This window comes from Medicago truncatula, chromosome 3, assembly GCF_003473485.1.
Source record: "Medicago truncatula cultivar Jemalong A17 chromosome 3, MtrunA17r5.0-ANR, whole genome shotgun sequence".
NCBI lineage: Eukaryota > Viridiplantae > Streptophyta > Magnoliopsida > Fabales > Fabaceae > Medicago > Medicago truncatula.
The window spans coordinates 31538148-31555129 of record NC_053044.1 but is presented as its reverse complement, the minus strand read 5'-3'; the positions used below and the strand labels follow the sequence as shown (position 1 = coordinate 31555129).

Sequence of the window (16982 nt, the reverse complement as noted above, 5' to 3'; positions counted from 1 at the left end):
TCTTTAACGACCTAAACATTTCCTTTCAAAAAATCAAAAATCAGTTTCAAAACCGTACGGAACTTTTTAGATCTACGTCGTTTCAAACCGTATTTGAAAAAACAACTGCTGGATTCGTGTTTAGGGTTAAAGGACGAACCAGAAAATACAAAAATCTTTAAGTTCTGGAAATTTTAGGTCACCGGAGTTCATAGTCTCGCCGGAGAAGATGAAGTTTCCGGCGGACCTTCAAGGTCTCCGCCGTAGCTTCATCCTCACCGGCGGTGAGGTTTCTAGAGAGAAGTGAGAGATGAGAGAAGAGGGAAGAACTTAGAGAGAGAAAGGGAAGTAGAGAAATGAAAAAACCGGTGTTCCTCCACTTTTATAGGCCAGCGAACCGGACCGGTCCAGTCCGGTCCATCTCCTTTGATTCCTGGCCGTTTGATCTAGGGTTTTTGAATCCTGGATCAATCGTGTGGATCCCATGCATCCGGATCTTTTAGGTTGGGCTTGGGCTTGTTTCTTTTGGTTTTCTGCGTTTTCTGCTATTTTTTGTGCTATTCACACTGCTCTTTTGCTATTCACACCTGTTGCTTGCTCATCTTTTTATAAAAACAAATCCTAAAAAATCCTAGTGTTTTCTTGATACATTTTTGGTATTCCTATGGTGTTTCTTGCATAAAAAAAAATGTTAAAATGGCATGAACTAATTCCACGTGTTTTTACACTTTTGGTATGCATTTTGCTATGTTTTGTTCTTGACATTTTGATATTATGACATGGATAAAGGATGCCTAATATGGTGATGAATATGCCTCTGGAAATGTGTTTTTGTTTGCTGTTTTTGAATATGATTTTATGAATTTCTTGTTTTGCAAGCAACAAGTTTAGTCTTAAGGAATAAAGTGGCAAAATTCTCTATGAACTTGGTGTGATATTTTGCATGCATATGCCTCCATTAATTGCATGTCATGGCTTGAAACAAAATTTCTTTCTAAATTGCCATGATGTGATGATTATGGGTCACTAGCATCTTTAGGTATCATATCAAATGTTTTTTAGGTTTATTACCACTTTATTACTTTTTCTTTGCCATCTTTATGCATTTCCTTTTAATTACTTCCTACTATTGTGTGCTTTATGATTACTAACCATTTCATCTCATGTGCCATACGTTTCATAGCATTCCACCACCCTCTCCACTTTCTTTAGCTTAGCATTTATTTTTTGCAAGTTTTAATTCATTTGGTAATGTAATTTGTTATCATTGGTTTGTAGCTTGGCAAAGGGGCCATAGAATGTATTTAGGCAATTTTTGTAATATGGACTATGGACACTATGACGCACCGACACGCACACACTCACCTTAGATGTATGCATAGGATTGTATGGTTAGATAAGCGCTTAGGTTTAAACACTTAGATAAAAATCCAACTTTTTTCCAAAAAAAAAACATGCAAATAATCTCACTTGAAAACCTTTTTTTGAAAATAAAATGGAGTCAAAACTCCTTATTTTCCCTTTATTTTCTTAAGTAAAACTTTTAATGAATCTTAATCCTTCTTGGACTTTATTTTTGCAAAATGACTAAATCCACCTCACACTTTCCAAACCTTATGCCCTTGAGGCCTCTCATCTCTATTCTTCAAAATCTCTTTTCAAACTTAAAATCAACCAATAAAAACAAAAAAAACCATTTTTTGAGCAAGAACTACGAACGGTTTTGATCCCTTAAAAGGGTACGTAGGCAATGAGTCAAAACTCATCCAAGCCGAAATAAAATCAAATTCTACTTCTTCTCACCCCCATTCTTAACTAATCACACCTTCTTTTTTTACAAATAAGCAATAAAACTAAAGCGTAGAAATAAACTTAGGAGAGCGGTTCTTATGGAATACCATAATCGCTCCGGGTGCCTAACACCTTCCCGTAGCGAAAACGACCCCCGAATTCGGAAACTCAAGGGTTTTTCTCCTTTTACCCTTCCCAAGAAAAAAGAGAGATATCAACGGTCAAAAGGTTCAAGTCCAATTAATGGCTTGGCACCCAAAAACCATGATAACAGGATGATACTAATGTCTAAAAATTACGAGTGATGGTAGCTCAACCTAAGTGAGTGAAGATTGCAAAAAATAGATTCAGTGATAACAACTCATGGTGTAATAGAACATCTTATAATATAACTAGAAAAGCATAATTTTTGATCATGATCATGATAACTATACGGTTCCATGGAGAATAACCAGTGAATAGAGATCATGATCATATAGTTAAGCCTCTGTGTGAACAAGAAGTATAGAATTGTATGATGGATTGGTGTGTCACGACCCAAAAATTCACATTCGTGACCGGCGCATGAACTAGAACATCCTAGTCCGGCAAGCCTAATGACGACACTTGACAAACTATAATTTAGATAAATTTCAAATTGACTTTCACTTAAAATGATATCCAATGAAATTTCGACAGAGTATCCTTTGTATTTTGGATACTATCCAAGGTATGAATCCTGTCCATATACTTGTATTATCAGCAGAATCTCAAATTGACATAACTAGATGTTTGTACAATTCAAAACAAAACATTTCTAGACTACCAATAGCTGCAGATACATTGATCATTCAGTTCATACATATAGGAGACCTACCAAAAGAATGACATTGATATATCTTTAACTCTGGTACAAGCTTTCTACGCACTTGACTTTGAATCTGAAAAAAAAATGTAAGAAGAAGAGGTAAGTCACAAAGACTTAGTGAGGAGAAAACAACCACCACCAACTAGAAGGGAAACACACAAGGGCACGATTATTTATTTATCTCAAATCTAATTTTTTACTTTCAAGGCTAGTAACTGTATAAAAATATAATAAATTCACCATCAAGTGTACCATGAAAATTCATAAAACTTTGTAATTTTATCAAACCAAATAAGACTATATCAAAATCTCAATGTCGTCAAGAGGTGAAACCAAATCCACAACTTTAAAGAAAATATATAAATTGATTATAATGAAAAGGAATCGAGATAATCAAATCCAAATAGAATATAAAAATCAGGCTTAATGAAATGAAATCAAAATAATCACTTCAAAGAAAATATAAAATCATATTCAATTTCATAATACCAAAATAATCAACTTTAAATAAAGTATAAAAATCTAACTTTGGTGAAAATAATCAAATGGGTGAATCGAGAACTAGCTCCATCTCGTTGATAGCCCTCTCCTCCTAATGGTGGCATTTCCATGGGGCGACTCCATCTAACGGATAGCTCTTTTCTCTCGACTCAAAACAAAGTGTAAAACATTTTCAATTAGGGAGTTTACCTCTCATTGATAGCCCTCTCCTCCTAATGGCGGCCTTTCCATAGGGGCGGCTCCATCTAACGGGGTAATTCTACCTAATTGAAATCACATACTAGGTGCACCTAGGTCGTCGTCATTATAACCGTAATCTTCAAAACACCATTCTTAAAACATATGTCTAAAACCATATTTCGGAACATAACAAAACTTATGTCAATATACGTTCATCAAAACTCAATCGAAAATCTACTACTTATCATCATAAGTAAATCCAAATTCAAATCCAAATCGAAAATCTACTACTTATCATCATGAGTTGAAAGAAAATTGGAGAAGGAAGAAGTGAAGGAAAGGAGGAACAGTGAGGGTGCCGAGGGAAGTGGAATGGAAAACAAAATGAATAAGAGTGAGTATGTTGTAGAAAGTTTCACCGTGTTCTATTTTTATTTTTTTTAACATGATTACTTAACTAAGTTTTTATTTTATTTTATTTTATTTTTATTATAATATAATATGTGTTTAAGTGAAACGGTGCGTTTCATGGTGTTTGAGGGTATTGAGGAGGTGAACTTTTAAATAAAGCCTCTTCAACTCCAAGTCTTCTGGTGTATGAAGCGCTTCATTGAATTTGACTTGGTCACTATATTAACAAGCATAAATACAAATTACTAAAGGTCAACTTCAGTTCTTATTTGAAAATTGAGACATCAAGCATAACCCATTGGATCCACTCCAGTAGAAAAAGCACGCAGTTATACACATTAATTGATCTTGCCTATCGATTTGCGATTATCCCACTCATATTACACCTTCAATAAACCATCGATTATTAAATAATCTTTACAATTGTTTTGCAATCAGACGGTCAAAATCAATAATTAAGTTACTGCATAGAATCCAAATTCAACCCCAAATTAAGCAAACAATACATAAAGCATATAAAAGACAACATATCTAAATCACTTTTCTTGTGAAAGTGCCTCAAAATTGAATAAATTTGGAATTCTGAAAGCAGAAAATCGGGGGCTGATTTTCAAGGTTCGGTGGCCGATTTTGCACTCGGGTTTTTTGTCTGTTGGTTCGGAAAAAATCGGCAGTTGATTTGGAGCATTCAGTGGCCGATTTTGACAGCAGAAAATAAAACACTAACGTATTTTCGGGCCTGGATTTGTTCCAGTTTTATAGAGGATTCTTTTACTATAAATATAAGCGTTGTATTAGAGTAACCCTTGAGATAGAGGGGGCTGAAACAAGGGTTTAGAAAGGCAACAACAAAACTAGGGTTTGTATAGAGTTTGTCTCTTGGGAACAAACACTAGGGTTTGAGGGTTGATTCACCTTGGGAAACGCTATTAGGATTGAGTCTCTTGGTTACGGGAAGAGATTGGGGCTTTGGGTAGAATTAGGCGGGAGACTTATTCTTGTAACCCATTGATATCTCTTTTGTAAAGTTACTTATCATATAGTGGAACGGATGGCTGCTCTCTCCCCAAAGCTAGGTCAATTTGGACCAAACTAGGTCAACAAATTCTTTTGTGTTCTCTCTTCCTTTCTCTCTCGCTGTTTTCTACTTTTGGGTTGTGTTTAATTGCTATCCACTTTGATTTTGGTTGCTTGATTATCCCTTGCTCCACACATCAAGTTTATTATTGGTGTAATTTTTCATCGAATTCACAACAATTGGCGCCCACCACGGGGCAAGGATCAAAGGAAAATCAAGTACCATGGGTTCAAAGTGGGATATGGAGAAATTTACTGGAGATAATGATTTTGGGTTATGGAAGGTAAAGATGGAAGCGGTGCTAATAGAGCAGAAGTGTGAGAAAGCTTTGAAGGGTGAAGGTGTGTTACCGGTCACCATGTCACAAGCGGAGAAGACCGAGATAGTGGACAAGGCCAGGAGTTCCATTCTCTTGTGCCTCGGGAATAAAGTTTCGATAGAAGTAGCAAAAGAACCAACCGCGACATCAATGTGGTCAAAGTTCGAATATTTGTATATGACAAAGTCTTTGGCTCATCGGTAATTCCTAAAGTAACAACTCTACTCATTCAAGATGGTAAAGTTAAAGGCCATCATGGAGCTACTTATGGAGTTCAACAAAATCATTGGTGATTTGGAGAACATTGAGGTGCATCTTGAGGATGCGGGTTCTCTGATGGTGTGGTGTTGTTTGGAGGATGAAGAAGGTGATATGTCTCACCTTGAAAATGATGCCTAGTGGAGCGGTGGTCATCTAGAGGGAAGTTAAACACTCAACATCATCCTGGAGAGGCGGTGGTAAGAATACTCATGATCAGTCTGGAGAGGCGGATGCAATAATATTCATGATCTACCTGTTGAGGTGGAGTTTCAAGGTTGAAGACATGGTGGGATGTACGCATTTTCTAGTTAAGGTAGAGTACGCTCAGCTTGAGGTGGAGTTGAACACACCGGTAATGGTACGACTATGAAGGACCTTGGGTGTTATGCTCTATGGTGAGCAAGGGATTTCTTCATGAAGACGGAAGGCATTTCGGAGGTTGAAGAATGTATAGCACGACTTGCGGGATTACCCTAAAAAAAGGCCAAGGGTGATTGGATGCAAGGAGACTTTCAAGGAAGTGGAAGATGTCCTATGTTGAAGAGGTTATGGTGAATGCTTGTGGAACTACCTAAAACACCTAGTGTCGTTGGACTGTAAGGACTCTTCGAGAAGACGGAAAACGTTCCAATGGCTGAAGAGGTTAAGGTGAATGCTTGTGGAACTACCTAAAATTCATAGTGTAGATGGACTGCAAGGACCTTCGAGAAGGCGGAAGACATTCCGATGGCTGAAGGGGTTAAGGTGTAAACTTGTGGAGCTACTTGGTGTAGTGGGAAGCAAGGCAAAGAGCAGCATGGTGGTTGATGGTTTGACATCATCACTAATTTAGAGTCAAGGTGGAGATTGTTGTGAAAGTGCCTCAAAATTGAAGAAATTGGAATTCTGGAAGTAGAAAATCGATGGCCGATTTTCAGGGATTGGTGGCCGATTTTGCACTCTGGTTTTTTGTTCGTTGGTTCGGCAAAAATCGGCGGCCGATTTGGAGCATTTGGTGGCCGATTTTGACAGCAGAAAATAAAACACTAACGTATTTTCGGGCCTGGATTTGTTCCAGTTTTATAGAGGATTCTTTTACTATAAATATAAGCGTTGTATCAGAGTAACCCTTGAGATAGAGGGGGCTGAAACAAGGGTTTAGAAAAGCAACAACAAAACTAGGGTTTGTATAGAGTTTGTCTCTTGGGAACAAACACTAGGGTTTGAGGGTTGATTCACCTTGGAAAACGCTATTAGGATTGAGTCTTTTGGTTACGGGAAGAGATTGGGGCTTTGGGTAGAATTAGGCGGGAGACTTATTCTTTTGTGTGTGTTAAAAAATACATTGGTTGATAATGAATCTCATTCTCATAGCATATCATTCATGTTCTTTTTGTGTAGGAAGATTTTCTTCATTCAAAGTCTGTTAATTTGAAAAATGATACTTGATGACACATTTTCCATCAAAGAATTGTTTTTCGCTTGTTCAAACAAATATTTGAGAAAGTTCAAAGAGGGAGTCCATCCAATACTAAAGTTTAATATCCTTTAAGCCGATCTCTAAATACCTAATTTATCTTTGAAAATGATAAACAATTTATGAAACATTTATCATGTAGAAAAGTGGAGTGAAGACCGAAAATGGAAATCATACACCGATAGAAAATCTGAGAAAATAAAAGAAGAAAAAATAATATACTGTTGTGAGCACATACTTTCTAGGTAGAAGGCAACAGCCAGAATCTAGAGAATTAGGAGTAATATTTACTTCAATTCATGTTCTGGAACAAACAAAAGCTGCAGGGGCAATGACAATTACAAAATTGTTGGACTTTGGATATCAAACTTATTAAGTAATAAATGTTTCATAGTGGATATCAAACTCTTTTATCTAATCAATGCAGTAGCTTTCTAAAATATTGGAGTAATATTTGTTGGTGAAAGATTCCCATTAAAGATAGTTTTGAATACTTTGGTTTATTGGATTATTTTTTTTGTTTATGATGGTTAGATTTTAATATAAGTATCTGCCATGAACGATTAAGCGTTAAACTTTGTTTTAGCTCCTGGCCTCTGTTAGGTGGTTAAACATATGTGTTTCTGTCAAGTGTTTAATGGCTAATTTTTTTCCTTATGGCTTTCATGAGTTCAACTTCTGCCTAATGATAATTAAGCATTGCCTACTGATGATTGCTCGTTAATCACTATTTTTAGAGTATTTTTATTAAGTTTTTAGTCAATTATTATTAATTTATTATTTCATTAAGAATCATTTTGAATTAATTGTCATTTTGTATTTATTGAGTTAAGAAATGTATTATTATTATTATGAGAAGAGTGTGATCAATTGACACCATGGTGTCAAACTTGGTCTGATATCTCCATAATTCTTTGCCACATAATTGTATTACAAAACCCACGTTGGATTGAAAACTGCTATCACATAAATCAGCTATGTCAAACTTGCTGCACTTTTGGAGAGATATCACACATCAATTGAAAGAAATCCAGGAGCAACGCCAGCTATGTAAAAGAAACATTGCTATGATTGTGATAAAAGAATATCTTTAAAAATTACATTTTTCGGATAGTCTCCATCTTCTCCTTCTATTTTCCCTTTTTTAATGAGAACTTTTGTTGAATTTTGAGAAACTTCTATTGACAAAGCTATATATAATTGACCATGGCTGAAAACATGTCGTGGAGAAAGATTCCAACATTGAAAATGGTCTGCTCTTGTGACTTAATTATGGTAATAGCAAAACTTTGTCTAGCGGAAAACTGTTTTCTACTAAGCACAAAGGGAAGTCATGAACTCACATTTGTTTTTAATTTAATTTTGGGCAAGAATGCTCTTTTTCCAGCATTGTTTCCTGTTAGAATTTCCACATGCAACATATTCTTAAATAAACCACGACATAACAATCGTGTTCCATTACACAGGCCATATCTAGGGTCTATATGTTTCACAACAACATCAAAGGTGCATCTTTTTTTACCTTTAAAATATGTGGTGGGATACTTCCCCGAGCAAATGAGTTTAGGAATTCATGTTGATATAAGTTATGAGTATCCCCTTCAACCTCGTTAAATGACAACAAATTATGTTATTCTCCTGAAAAATAATTGATAATTATGTCATTCAATTTTTGAACATCAAGATTTGTAGGTGTAATTATGGCTCTTTCGACCATATATGAATTATGATATTACTCGCCTACGAATCACATACACTCCTCATATTAGATGTGTCTGAACAGATGTTGCATCCGCATTCACAAAAACAATTACCCTAAATTATGTGATTTTCTAAAATTATCAACGTTATGAGCATGTTAGTATTCGTGTTGTATCTGGTGTCGGTGTTCGTATCCATACTTCTTAGCGGTCCTCTCGTTTTATGGCCTCTCAGATGGTGGTTTGAATGTAACCAAAACCAAAAGATGGTGGTTTGAAGCTTTCTAGTGTTTCTGTTTTTAGTTATTGTAACATGAGTGTGATTATCGTTTAACAATTTTGAATTGTTTAAATGCTTTTAACACTTTGACTTTAATGTATTTTGTTGGATATTGGATGGGGGATGGGAGCAGTTTACCAATTGTATACATGCAGAACGTTTGGAATCACAAAGAAAAAAGCAATGTTTTTATTCCTTTAAACAGAAGTGGAAGGAGCTTAACGACAGGGGATATTATTGCTTATTTTCCCTTTATTTAATAATTAAAAAAAGGCTTAATTCCACTTTTGGACCCCTATCTTTTCAAAAGTTGCGGTTATGGACCCCTAACTAATTTAAATACAAAACAGCCCCCTATGTTTTGATTCTTTAGCAGTTTTGGACCCCCAGTCCATTGTTGACTCGGTCAACGCTGACGTGGCACCCTAAGTGAGGTGCCACGTGTCAATTTTTTTTTTTTTTTTTTTTTTTTTGCCTTGGGGGTCCAAAACTACCAAAGAATCAAAACATAGGGGGCTGTTTTGTATTTAAATTAGTTAGGGGTCCATAACCGCAACTTTTGAAAAGATAGGGGTCCAAAAATGCAATTAAGCCTTAAAAAAAACACTGTTCTCTTTATATAAAAAAAAAGACACGCTATCATAGTTTGTATAAGCAATTATAAACCAGAAAAGTCAAATAATTATTAAAATTGATAGTAAACAATTTGAATCATAATTGCTTATAAACCAGCAAAGTCAAATATATAATCCATAAAATTAATCGACTTTGATTAGTTGTAACATGAAAAAAAAGAAAAAAACTAAACATGTTAATTTTGAATTATGATGCGGAGGGTTGAGAGAGGTTGAGAAAAACAAAACAATGCGGGAACGAACTATTAACCATGAGAACCCTACTTATTAATATTTAATATAGTGCTAACAAATCTTTTTCTAAAATATTTTGAGTCCTAATCTTTTTTTAGAGGATTTAAAGTCCAATCTTTAACATTATTTTTTGCTCACGTTTGTTACTAATCTTTTTTATAGAGTATTTAAAGTCCAATCTTTAACATTATTATTTTTTGCTCACGTTTGTTACTAATATTTTTTTTAGAGGATTTAAAGTCCAATTTTTAATATTATTTTTTGGTCACGTTTGTTACTAATATTTTTTTAGAGGATTTAAAGTCCAACCTATAACAATATTTTTTGCTCATGTTTGTTACTAATCCATTTTTAGAGGATTTAAAGTCCAATCTTTAACATTATTTTTTGCCCACGTTTGTTACCAATCTTTTTTTAGAGGATTTAAAGTCCAATATTTAACATTATTTTTTGCTCACGTTTGTTACTAATATTTTTTTAGAAGATTTTAAGTCTAATCTTTACCATTATTTTTTCTTCACGTTTGTTACAATTGATCAAAGGTTAAGGAATAGTAACTTATATTAATAAAATAATAAAATAATTGGAAATACTGTTTTTTGTGGAAATAATAAAATAATATAGAAATATTGTTTTTTGTGGAAGGGTGTGAAAATACTTGGTAATCTTTGTCCGTTGAGGGGAACAACACAGATGTACGATATAAAATTGGTTGATGAAAAAGTAACATGAGTTTTTCTTTTGTGCTAGTTTTTTGTGAGTTTGATCTGTGATTAACGGAGGGAAAAGAGGGTTAACGAGGACGATTAGTGACATGGATTAGTAATCAACATGTTATTTTATAATTGGCTAACACTAAGAACAATTCACAAGGAATTGTGCGTAAGTTTTTTCCTTAAATTAAATTTATTCTTATCTATTTCTTACATGTGTTATTTGTATTTAAAATTAAAATTTAATTTAAAAATTAAAGGTATTTTTGGAAGGAAAAGTTCAACCCAAAAGTGTGCTGAAAGGGATAGTTTTCTTTATATATAGTATAGATTAGTAATTTGTAATTATCCCATTAGTCATTAGTCAGGCCCATTAGGTTAGAATAGCTTATATAAACACATTAGTGGTTGTAAATTATTTTATCTCTGAAATATAATATTTTGTTTTCACATGGCATGAGCTCCCGATCTTGGGGGCATTGCTTCCGCATAAACCTTAGCCGCCATTTTCTGCGGTTACTTTTGCTTTTTATTGTGAGTTTTCGGGCGCACTGTTTATCGTGTGTATTGTTCATCATTTAATTTTTTTTATATATATTTTAAATTGCTTGTGTTTTCTTTTCAATCCAAGCACATTCAATGCTCTTTATCGTTATTCCTTGGCTATTTGTTCTTTTGTAAGACATCAGTCAATATGTCAAAAGGAGAAATCATTCAACTCTTCACTCAAGATGAAATAAAAAAGGTGAGATCTTTTCTCAAGCAATTGGATAAACCAACATGTAAATCTCTAACATACACATGTACATCTCTTTCTCTACTTCCATTTGGTAAGTCTCATTTTTCTCTTGAATTTAATGCTTCGGATAAACCATCTAACCAATATTGGATATTAGATTCTGGAGCCACCGAGCACATGACACCCTTACCCACACACTTTTACACTTATTCACCTTATCCTAGCAACAAGAAAATATCCCCAACAGAAGGTTCCCTTATAACTATAATGGGTCTAGGAAATGTCCAGATAAGCCCAACTATAATCCTACAAAATATCCTTCATATTCCCAAATTGCCCACTAGCCTAATTTCCATACAAAAACTCACAAAAGACCTATCATGTAATGTTGTTTTTTGTGACAATGCTTGTGTTTTTCAAGAAAAGGATTATGGGAGGACGATTTGAAATGCTATAGAATGGAATGATCTTTATTATTTTGATAACCAGAATCTCATCATGCTCCTTTAACATTTGAAACAACAATTCCTTTCTTTCTGAATCAATTAAGTCCAACAAGGAGAAAGTCTTTTTTTACAATTGTCGTCTTGGTCAACCTACATTCAGAGTCATGAAACAATTATTTCCTTCACTTTTAAAAAATTTAGATGTTGAGAGTCTTTGTTGTGAGGTGTGTGAACTTACTAAGCACAAGTATGTCTCTTTTTCTGTCAGTAATAAAATTAGTATGTCTCCATTTTATTTAATTCATTATGATGTGTGAGGTCCCTCAAATGTTGCAAATATATCAGGTGCTCGATGGTTTGTAACATTCATTGATGATTGTAGTCGAGTTACTTGGGTCTATTTACTAAAACAACAGTCTGAAGATACCTCTGTGTTTCTACATTTCTTCAATATGGTTAAAACTCAGTTTAAAGTATTAAAAGAGTCAAGTCTGACAATACCAAAGATTACTTGAATCATGAGTTTAATTCTTTTTGTCAAAAAGAAGGTATTATTCACGAGTCTTCTTGTGTCAAAACCCCTAACAAAATGGGGTTGCTGAGAGAAAAAATGGCCATTTGTTAGATCAAACTCAAGCTATGTTATTTCAAAATAAGGTTCCTAAGAGATTTTGGGGGGAGGCGGTTTTAATTGCATCTTATCTCATAAATCGTTTACCTTCTAGTGTCCTTGACTCCAAAACTTGTCCTTGACTCCAAAACTCCTATAGAAGTTTTACCATCGTTCTATCCTTATGTTCCCACCTCAAATAATCTCACTCCTAGAATATTTGGGTGCACGTCGTTTGTCCATATCCATAGTGATGGTAGAAGTAAATTTGATCATAGAGCCTTAAAGTGTGTCTTTATAAGGTATTCCTCCACTCAAAAGGGTTACAGATGTTATCATCCTCCATCTCGTAAGTACTTTGTTTCTCGAGATGTCACTTTCCATGAACAAGAAAGTTATTTTGGTCAAAATTGATCATCTTCAGGGGGTAAATATAAGGAAGATGAATCTCTTCTACTTCTTGACCTTACTTTCGGGCCAGAAATTGAGGTTGAAACTGGAGGTGACAATGTTGAGACGGATGTTGATTCTGAAAATCATGTAAATGTTGAAGCTGATATAAGATATGGAAAAAATATAAGGATTTACACTAGGTAGGAGTTAGTTGGATGAATGAACGAGTTTGATGTTTTGGAGCTGATTTCATGTTGATTTTCCGTGTTTTTGTTGATTATCAGTTTCTGATTTCATTTTCGTTGCAATACTTTTCTCGGTTTGATTCGTCTCATTTCTTGTTAAATTTCGACTCAAATTTTTCCCCTAGTTCAGTCTCAATTTTATCAATTTAAAAAAACTTGGAGTTTCATGTCGATTTATGACTCCATTATTTTGTGATGTGCACATTTTTCTTTTGTTCAAAGGTCCACAACATGAAATTACCTTGCAAGAGAAGTTGTTTGCTTTAACCAGCTTCATGTGCTCATCGATAAAATACTCATATTGATGAATGATTCTGATTCTTTTTAAATGAAAATAAGGTTCATAAGATTTGCAGCAATAAGGATTTGAGAGGAACTATGTTATTGGATAATATGATGATGAGTTAAGATAGTTTTCACAATTCGTTGGGGAAAGGTTCTCATTGAAGACAATTTTTAATACTTCGGTTGATTGGATTGTTTTTGGTTTATGATGACATGAACATACGTTTATAAATGGAGTCAATTCTAATGACGGAAGCTTACACATTTTAAATATGTAGAAGTGAAGTATCCGAGGTTCGAACACCCCAACCCCTTGCATATATTATGCATTGTCCATACCAACTGAATTAAACTCACGGGGACAAGTCTTTCTCATTCTATCATTTGATGTAATGAACTTTCGCATATCAATACAAAATTTATTTTTAGTTTGAACATTTTCTCTTTTCCATAGACTCTCAAGATTCCTACCATTAAAAACCCTAGTAATACTCTTAAGCAATCTAATCCCTTGTAATTTAAACAATAAAACCATCCAGTGAACAACCAATGGTAGAAAAAGGATCGATGAACATAAGCTTCAACAAGAAATAATAATTCCATATTTGAGGTAACTACTTATGACAATAAACATAATAGAAAAAGCTTGAATCATAAAATAAAGCATGTACTAATTAAAATTTGACTAAGATGATGTTGATTTTAGGTTCTATGAGCAACCACAACTTTTTATAAAAGAAAAAGACAAGCATATGATTGTTTGTTACCTTAATTCCGGCAATTTTTCAGCGCATGTTCAATTATCTAGTATGAACAATCTTCCTGCTCTTTCTTCAATCTGCAGTAGCTAGCATCAAGAGAACAATAAGTCAATATTCAAATAAAAGCAGCAGAAACTATACCAATTGCTCTCCTCTTTTAAAATAAGAATCATTCTATATGCTAGTGTTATTGATTCTAGGTTATGAGGTAATTGTTATTTACCTTAATTCCAGCACCTTTTACGCATGCTCAAATCGTATAAACAATCTTCCAATCAAGTTCTGCAGCAAACAAAAGCAGCTGAACTTTTTATTTCTTTTTTGATTTCTTACAACTGATCATATATGTCTTGTACCGACAAGTTTATACTCCAAATAAAAGAAAAAGGGATGGAATAAAGTAAAATAGGAGTACTATAAGCAACCTCTTTAGAACACTATTACCAAACGTAAAGTACATTAGTTCGGTGATGATAGCCAAGTTAAGTATCTATCTTTTATTTTTTGAAAAGAAACTTAAGCATTTGGGAAGAAAAGAATCCAAATACTATTGGCGAACAATATGGTCTGGGAATTCCTCTATCGTATTCTCTAAGAGTGTGTTTAAATGGGGGAATGTTTTGAGGGAATTCAACTGTTTTGAGGTGAATTCTATTGTTTGAATTCACCTCAAAGTAATTGAATTCCCTCAAAACATCACATTTCCTCAAAACATTCCCCCATCCAAACATACTCTAAGAGAATGTTTGGATGAGCTAATTGGAAAATTTTAAAGAATTTAAATTCTAGGCAATTTATATGATTCAATTAAATTTCTTTCATTTCTCAATACTTTTGTGTGGGTGGATAATAAAAAATTTCAATGTCATCATTTTTGGGAAACTTTTATAAATTTTAATTTTTTGGGCCAAATTTAAAAATTGAAATTAGAGGTCAATTTGTAAATTTCAAAAATTTTAAGGGGTCAATTCTACAGTTTCTTTTTTTGATAAAGCTAGAAAAATGCAATAAAAGGGAAAAGTACAATATTGGGGGACTAAGCCAAAGCCCAATTAGACAAAAAGGATAATAAAGCAAAGTCACTTCCTAAGTAGCCATAACCCACTTCTAAAGAATGACAAACAGGAAAAACACACCCTGCTACTAAGGGTAATAACAGGTTACATTAAAAGTTACATTAAAATGACACAAACACAAAAAATCAAGGTAAGAGAGAACAAACCTAAAGCCTAAACCAAAGCATACACATCATGATTTATAAGCTTTAGATATGCCACTCTTAGCACTGGTGTGAATGCACTCATTTTTCGATCCTTTAGGACTCTGCAGATTGTAAGAAGCCTTGTGCTTTGTTACCAGAATTGTCCTTACGGTTCTTCGTCATCCTAGGTCGCCCTCTCTTTCCTTTCTTGGTAGTTCCAGAGTTTTGCAGAAGATATTGTGCAGCTACAGAAGATTCAAAGAGAAGAACCTGAAGTCCTTCAGCATTAGTGTCTAGCTCTAGGGTGTTGTCTGAAGCCTGATTAGTATCTAAGTCATCTGCCCAAAATTTGCTTAAGATTTTCTCACTTTTCATACAAGCCTTGGAAGTATTTTTAGAAGTGGCCGGAGCGGATATCTTGCCTTTATCGGGACCCAAAATCTCATAAGTAAAAATAATAGGTGTAATAATAGTCATTGCATCAGAAGTTGGTTCAGAGAGAACAGGTAACATAAATGACAAGTAAAAAGAAGGATCCCTAACAATGGTAACTGGCACAGTAGCAGCACTGGGGAATAACCTCCTCCTAGTCATGCTGCACTGCTCAGGAGAAAGTGGGACGGATGTGGTAAAAGAATGAGGCCAAACGTCAGTCACCAAAATAGTTTTTTTGGAAATCAAAGCTGCAGACTCAGAGGGTTCATTGTTCATATCATCAGAAACCTTAGAGTTAACAGTTTGATTCAAAAGAACTATCTCCTTGGATACCTGATCAACAATATCAGTACTTTCAGCCAAAACAACAGTAGAATTGTGATTAGTATCCTTGTCAGCTAGCATTGCTTCCCCTAAAGGAAGTTCACTTTCTTCGAGTAGGATATCAAAAGAATTGTGAAGAGGTAATGTTGAAGAGTCTCCCCTCTTCTGGATTGCTGCAGTCTTAGGTACATCTACATTACCTCATTCCTTATTGAGTCCCTCTTGGTTAGGAGTGTCTAGAAAGACCCAATCCGAAGACTTAACCAAAGTTTCAGCCGCGCCAGAGTTAGAAACATGCCCATGAATAGGTTGGTGAGATAGATTGTATCTCTGTGTCATAGTCGATTTCAGAGCAGGCTTATTATGTGTAGGAGCAGTTTTTGATTTTTTTAGAGCAAAGGCCACTTGAGACGGAACATGGAGCATGCCATTTAAGTTGTTGTTGTGATTAGAGATGTCATCAGCCTTAGATACGTGTGCAAAAACTCCAGCAGTCCTTATTAATTCAGCAGAGTGTGAGATTGTGTATGGCGTCTTAGAGACATAAGGAATGCCATGACCTAGATTGTTGCAATGAGAGCAAAAGATAGGTTGTCTTTCATATTGAACTTCGACCGGGAAAGCAAATCCCCCCTCTCTACAAGAACTGAATTAATGAGTTTTTCAGACATGTCAACATCCACCATTATCCTCGCATAAATTCCAAATAACCTGGATTTTGTAGCGTTATCCACAAGCAGAGGAGTTCCAACCCCAAAGGCTATCTCCAAAAGAGTTTTCTCCCGCCAGTACTCCTGAGGTAAGTGCATCAAATGGATCCAGACTTGTGCGTGTGTTTTCATTTGCGACTGAGTGTTAAAGTCATGTGACCAGCAACGCAAACGTAAGATGCCTGACTTGAGATTGATGGAACCTTGGGCAAGCACCTTCCTCATATCTGCAACGGTACTAAATTTGAACTCGAAACACGCTCTGCCTAGTGGAGTTACTTCCCAATTACCCATATTCATCCAAATAGTCTTCAATTTTTGACTTAGCAGCTGAGTTGTGATAGGAGCATTAGATCTCTGTAAAGTAACTCGACCATGGAGGCTGGTACTGCACTCATTTAATTCTACTTCATACTCTGATTGTGTGATCCGGATTCGAACATTATCT

The 16982-nt window shown here is 34.8% G+C and overlaps 1 long non-coding RNA gene across 3 annotated transcripts; it reads right to left on the bottom strand.

Moving 5' to 3' along the window:
- Positions 1-2303: 2303 nt before the first annotated feature.
- LOC112419971 (uncharacterized) lies at positions 2304-14192 on the bottom strand. 3 transcript variants are annotated; one of them, XR_003010176.2, is made up of 3 exons: positions 14088-14192; positions 13871-13950; positions 2304-2690 (listed from the first exon to the last, which is right to left on the bottom strand). It is a non-coding gene; the product is annotated as an uncharacterized lncRNA (long non-coding RNA). The 3 variants fall into 3 exon arrangements; XR_003010172.2 differs by lacking the exon at positions 2304-2690 and adding an exon at positions 8121-8461; XR_003010174.2 differs by lacking the exon at positions 2304-2690 and adding an exon at positions 11123-11720.
- Between the last annotated feature and the right edge of the window lie 2790 nt (positions 14193-16982).